Source organism: Zea mays, chromosome 4 (assembly GCF_902167145.1).
Source record: "Zea mays cultivar B73 chromosome 4, Zm-B73-REFERENCE-NAM-5.0, whole genome shotgun sequence".
In the NCBI taxonomy this organism is placed as follows: domain Eukaryota; kingdom Viridiplantae; phylum Streptophyta; class Magnoliopsida; order Poales; family Poaceae; genus Zea; species Zea mays.
In genome coordinates, this window is record NC_050099.1 from 28,171,036 (window position 1) to 28,178,276 (window position 7,241).

The window sequence follows — 7,241 nt, forward strand, 5'->3', positions numbered from 1 at the left end:
CTATGCCATGACATAATAATTTGTGCATGGATGGGGCAGTAGGCATTAGAAGTCTGTGGCATTAACCCTCTGGTGGTTCTAGTTATTTGACATGAGACTTAAGTGCTCAGAATCAAACAAAACAATATAGGGTCTACAATTCAAATATTGCTCCTAGCAAACTGAGTATGAACAAACATATAATACCATACTTCATTGGAGAGTCGAGCCTAATGGCATACCTTGGTCGAGGCCTGCGCGGTTGAGCAATAGCAGATATCGTTCCTATCCGGTGTTGGGGCAAGCTCCTTCTCCTTCGGCCTTCCTCTCCAGCGGCACACTGTCGTGGGAATGAAGGGGGCGGGGCAGGGAAACGAAGGGGGCAGGGCGGGGAAATGATGTGGTGCAGGATTGAGCAGGGGATTGAAAAGGGGTTTGAGCAGGGGAACTAATTGATGACGGCTCTGTGGCGTTGGTTGGCGGATAGCTCGGGGCCGCGCGCGGCGGGTGTGCGCGTAGGGAGCGGCATGACGGCGGGATGTGCGAGCGGCACCCGCGCGCGTAGGGAGCGGCATTTGCGGGGAATCACGGCGGGCGTGCGCGACGTGCGTGACGTGCGCGTGATCCACGCGCGTAGGGCGGGGAATCGCTGCGGGGAATCACGGCTGGGTGGGGGCGGGCGCGCGTGCGCAGGATCCGCGGGAGGTAGGGATCGGGAGGTAGGGGATCCTCGGCGGGGGGTAGTTTGTCGGGCGCGCGGGATCCTTGGGAGGTAGGGGATCCTCGGCGAGGGTAGTTTGCCGTGCGCGCGCGGGATCCACGGGAGATAGGGGATGGCGGGGGCAGTCTACACATGACTCTTAATAATTAGTAGAGATATATATAGACTCAGAACTCTAACTCTAATGGGCTGGCAGGCCAACTGTGGTGTCAGCATGTCACGAATACATATAGGTAGAGCTGGAAAAAGAGCTCGAAGCTCGAGAGCCAGCTCGAGCTCGGAGCGGCTCGCGAGCCTTGAGCGAGCCGAGCCAAGCCAGGTTTTCGAGCTCGTTGATGCAACGAGCCGAGCCGAGCCGCTCTGGCTCACGAGCCAGCTCCCGAGCTACACAAAATTAATCAACCTACACAATAATGGTGGATATTGAATAATTTTATAGATATCTGACTCGTTTCTTAGTCTTTAATGATGGATATATGACAATTATAATTTAGATTACTTGAAATATCCTGTTATGATTATTTTTTTCACATTTATAGACTATTAATTCACTATATAATGCAATATTAGTTTTCAAGGTGCAGCTCGCGAGTCGAGCCAAGCCAGCTCGCAAGCCGGTATCAAGACGAGCTGAGCCTCCTTTTATAGCTCGGTGAGTAAGTGAGCCGAGCTCGGCTCGGCTCGTTTCTAGCCCTACATATAGGAACACACACTCTACAGTCTGAATCTACTAGCGCACTCTAGCACGGTAGAACCTACCAATGGGCGAGCAAGCATAGCAATCAAACAGAAATAGAAACGGTGACATGGCATTCATGTTGTTGCAATACATGCTGACCGTCAGTCAACTCTTTAGTACAATGTGACAGGAATAGATTTAACTGTGGACTGGTATCTTTCCTGAAGATTTACATGATTTTGCATAGTGACCTTGTCATTCTTCTCTCTTTTATATGTAATACTCTCTCCGTTTCAAATTAAATTTTGTTTTAGTTAATTAGTAGTTCATACAATGCTTGATGTATGTGTTTTACATATGTGTCTAAGTTCATCTTCATCTATTTGAATATAGACATAAACCCTAATTAGTGTGTCTAAGTTCATCTTCATCAAATTAAATTTCGTTTTAGTTAATTGGTTTGGCAACCCGTTTAAATAGCTGAGACCATTTTTAATGGAAGTTTTATGATATTAATTAGTGTGCTACATGAGATTATTGCTTGTCCTCAGAAGTAGAAGTCTTAGTATATATAAAGTTGCTTGCGCTTAGACAGGAGCGATGTTGGGGAGCAGAGGGGGGCAATGCCCCCTAATCCGCCCCCAATTTTATAGAAGCCACCAATTTCCTAGATAAGCATTATGTAAATAAAGAAAAAATTTCTCTAGTAGCCCCCCCCCCCTCAATCTGATTTGTCCCCCTCTAAAAAACTTAAATACTGATTTTGTCCCTACCCTCAGAAAGTAGAAGTATATCTAGTATATTAAGCACCAGTTTCATATTCGTCCACATTTAATGGTAAAAAACTAAAATTATGCATAAATAGGGATTCAAACAATCATTGTTGGCTTTAAACTTATATTCACATTCATCTAACCAACATAACACATAGGGGGCAGCTCTAAAGGGGGGTTGGGCATAGGGGCGGGCCCAGGATTTGGAGTATGGGTATTCGAAATTTTAGTGGAGCACAATTTTTCTTGACAGCATAAATTATAACCTAGTGGCCTTTAAGCATATATTCCACTCGTCCTAAAATAGTATTTGTTTTAGCTCTTAATTTATATGTTTATATTCAAATAGATGATGATAAATCTAGACACATATATAAAACACATGTATCAAGTATTGTATTAATCCACTAATTATCTAAAATATATTTTAATTTGGGACAGAGAGAGTATAATTTATTATAGTCTCACATAGAAGTAGTTACATATCATATAAAATATATAGCACATAATTAAGCATGCACATTACACAACTAAAATTAGGTCATAACTCATGCAATAAAGAATGATCATAGATGATATTATTCAACACGCAATATAAAAAATATTAATTTTTTGACATAATCAAGTGGCTAGTGGCAATATCCTCATCCTTGACTTACAAGAAGTCTATTTCAATAAAAAATAACCATGTATCCATTTAAGAATGTTGTCCCATCCTGCTTCTTAGCCTGTTTTAATTTTATGGTGTTCACTGAAGAAAATATTAGGATTGCGCCACCGCCGAGCCACCGTTGCGCGTGAGCAGTCACAGCCCCTTACTCTCGAGCCATCGGGCATCCATGCAACGGTACAAAGCTCCAACATGATGCTAACGGGTAAAGGCTGATGCCTGATGGCCTATTGTGCTGCTTGATGGCCCACGCGGGAGGAAAATGGAAAAGATCGGTGAAAAGTAAATGTTGGGCCAAATAGCTATAAAGTATGGTTATTTAGTTTTTTATAATATAAAAGACCGGTGAAAAGTAAATGTTTGTAAATAGCTATAAAATATGGTTGTTTAGTTTTTTATAATTTTAGTGTAGCATATACATGTATACATATTTTTTGCCAAAAATAATAGGTATTCAATTGAATACTCATACTCTAAAGTGGGCCCACCCCTGGATGGGGCGTCAGACCCCTCCCCCTTACATCCATGCAACTCTATTGGAGAAAGAGGTGGAGATGGAGAGTAGAGGAGAAGGGAGAAGGAAGAAGAGAGAAAAATAAGCTCCACACTCAATTGGAGAAAGAGGTGGACTACAGAGGAGAAGGGAAGAGTAAGAAGAGACAAAGATTAGCCCCTCTACTAGTTTTTATAGCCTTCAACACTGGTCACTAGAAAATCAGCCATCCTTTAGCTCATTCTTAGATCTGCCACTGATAACATGCATACATTTATGGTTTATACTCTATACTCAAACATAAATAAAAATCATAGCAACGATACAGGCACTTTGTCAGCCCTTATCTATACCACTATATAACCCATCAGTTTAATCTTTGCAAAACCATCCAACCAAATCACCCTGACACCATAACCTCAACTAAATTCATCCAACAAATTGCACCTAAATTTAACACACCATCAAAACCAACGATTCAGATCGCGGGATAACATCTCCCTTGCCCACTTAAATCCAATATACAATATTATTTGTCTTGGAATATGCCTCTAATTCCTTTTATATATTTGGAATATGCTTTCCTATACGCCTATAAATATAGGCCCTCACTGTAACTTGTACTCTGTGGTTGATAGTGGATCTAATTCCTCGTGGTTGTTTGCTCCTCCATATTGGAGGGGATTTTTCCATGTAAATCTTTGTGTCTATTTTATTTGCTAACAAGTAGTATCGGAGCTAGTGTTAGACACATAGTTTTTATTCACATTGTGGCCGCCGCCGCCGGGTTTTGCCTTCGATTTCATTGACTTCAGAATTTTTTATCTCGCATTATGTCGACTAAATTTGATATTCCGAAGTTTGATAGCAGAATTAGTTTTGCTATTTGGCAAATTCAGATGAAGGCCGCTCTTACCTAGTTGGTTGTTCAAAAGGCGTTGCAGACGTGACCTACTAACATGACTGATGATAAGTGGCAAGATATTGATGAAAGAGCTTTATCTGCCATACAGCTTAGTTTATCTTTTGATGTTCTACGTGAAGTAATGCATGAAAATTCGTAGTAACATTGTGGAAGAAATTGGAGGAGCAGTATATGACCAAGAGTCTTACAAAAAAGCCACGTCTCAAGGAGCGTCTTTACACTATTCGCATGTCAGAAGGTACATCTATGCAGTCACATCTTAATGAATTTAATTCAATTATTGTGGACCTTGAGAGTCTTGATATGAAGATAGATGATGAAGATATAACAATTTTGTTTGTAGTCTCATTGCCCCCTTCTGAAAGGGAAATAGGGTTAACCTTTTCCCACAATTAATTTTGGTGGTTGAATTCCCAACACAAATAATGGACTAACTAGTTTGCTCTAGAATATATGTTCTACATGTGCATAAAGTTTCAACACAAACCAATAAATATTTAAGTTAGGGTTCAAATACAAAGGAGCAAAGAAATCAAGTGTGCCCTGGTCTGGCGCACCGGACTGTCCGATGTGCCACCGGACAATGTCCGGTGCACCAGGACCGTACAAGGATAAACTAGCCACTCTCGGATTTCTCCAAGCGCACTCCACTATAATTCATCGGACAGTCCGGTGTGCCACCAGACTGTCCAGTGCACCAGCGGAGTAACGGCTAACTCACACAACGGTCGACTCTGCAAACGCTACAGTGCGCGTCAGAAGTCAGAGGCCCATCGGACAGTGAACATGACCTGTCTGGTGCGGCACCGGACTGTCCGGTGCCACAAGAGGACAAGCGCTCCAACGGTCGACTGTGTCAGAACCCTAACAGATGGGTGACGTGGCTGGCACACTGGACAGTGTCCGGTGGCGCACCAGACTGTCTAGTGCGCCCATCGCCAGCAGCCTTCCCCCAACGGCTACAATTTGGTTAGTGGCTATAAATACCACCCCAACCGGCCATTTCAAGGTGTGGGAGCCCAAGCAACATTCCAAGTCATATAGTTGACATATCCAAGCCCTCCCAACCACCTCCATTCATTGATCCATCTTATACACAAGATTTAGACCACCACAATCATCACAAGTGCTACAAAAGAGAGATCTAGCAAAAGAGAGCTACTCGTGTGAGTTTAGCGATAGTGCCTTGTGAGAATCATTGAGAGAGTGTGTGTGCTACATCTTGTGATCATTTAAGCGTGGAGTTTTGACTCTCATTCATTGTAAAGCTAGCAAGAGCCCCTTATCTTTGTGGTTGGCCTTGCAGAGACTTCGGTCTTTTGTTGACAAAGAAGAAGAAGCACTCGCCGGTCTTGGTGATCAGTGGAGAGAGAGAAAGGGTTGAAAAAGACCCGTCCTTAGTGGACTCCTCAACGGGGATTAGGTTCTTGGTGAACCGAACCTCGGTAAAACAAATCACCCGTGTCACTTGTGTTTGTTGCTTGTGATTTGTTTGTTTTTCTCCCTCTCTAAGTTCTCTTGCACTATTCCTTGCTAATATTACTCTGTGTTGCTACAAGTTAAATTCCCATTTAGAGAAGCAACACCTTGCAAGAAAGAACTTGTGTTATTCCTCTTCTTATCTAAGCCCTCTTGCTTTACTCTCCATAATTATCTTAGTTGTGTTGATTTGTTAATTCCACACTCTTTGAAAGCAACACTCTTTGCAAGCAAAGGACTTAGTTTTATACTCCGATAATTGTGCTCTTGTTCTAACCACTAATCAAGGGATCAAGTCTGGGTTTAGAGTTATAATTTTTAGGTTTCGCCTATCCACCCCCCTCTAGGCAACTTTCACCTTCTTTTAAGCATTTTAAGGAAATTATGCTTTATGGTAATCATACTTCACTATCCTTTGAGAATGTTAAGTTAAATTTGTTGTCCAAGGAAAATTTTGATGTTGAATCTCGTTCTAAACCCAAAGGCGAAGGTTTAATTGTTCGGGGGTCTGGAGATCATAAATCCAACCTTTATTGACGTTATTGCAGAAAAAATACTCATCATATTTCTCAGTGCCCCAAAGTGAGAAATAAAGAGGAGAGAAAGAAAAAAGAATTGAATAAGTCTTCTGCTGAAGCCAGTTTTGTTAAAACTTTGGATAGTGGAGAAGCTTTGTTTGTTGCCTCTATTGAAAAGTGCTCTTCTTGGGTTCTCGATTCCGCTTGCACTTTTCATATTTGTTCGCATAGAGATTGGTTTTCTGATTATGTTTAGTATCATGGTAGTGAGGTTGTTATTAGAGATGGATCCACATGTGAGATTATTGGGATCGGCTCTATTTATATCCAAGTTCATGATGGCAGTATTAAGAAACTTATCGATGTCCGTTTTGTTCCAAAATTGAAGAGAAATCTTATTTCTTTGAGCACTTTAGAAGCAATGGGATTCAATTTTGCTGCTATTGATGGTATTCTTAAGGTTTCTCGTGGCAATCGTATTATCTTGAAGGGCAACCATTTGAATAATCTCTATTACTTGCAATGTTCAACATTTGATGCTGAAGCTGTTTCTATTACGTTCCAGAAGAGAGGTTATTTTGATGATACGAAGTCGTGCTCCAGTTCATGATTCCTTAGACTTGGTTGATATTCAAATTTAGCATCCTAGTGGTGTTTGAAAAATAGTTCTATGGATTTAGAGTCAAGGGAATATTTGTTGAAATATGTCTCTAATTCCTTTTATATATTTGGAATATGTCTTATAATATGCTTTCTTGTACGCCTATAAATATAGGTCATCCCTGTAACTTGTACTCTGCGGTTGATCGTAGATCTGTTTCCTCGTGGTTGTTTGCTCCTCCATATTAGAGGGGATTTTTTCACGTAAATATTTGTGTCTATTTTATTTTCTAACAATTTGGATCATCCATCATTCCTCTCCCGCGATCCTATAGCAGTATAGCCCTAGCCTCCCCCTCACCATGTGTCCCTGTCCCCCCTCCCACTCACTCGCGGCGTCGCCA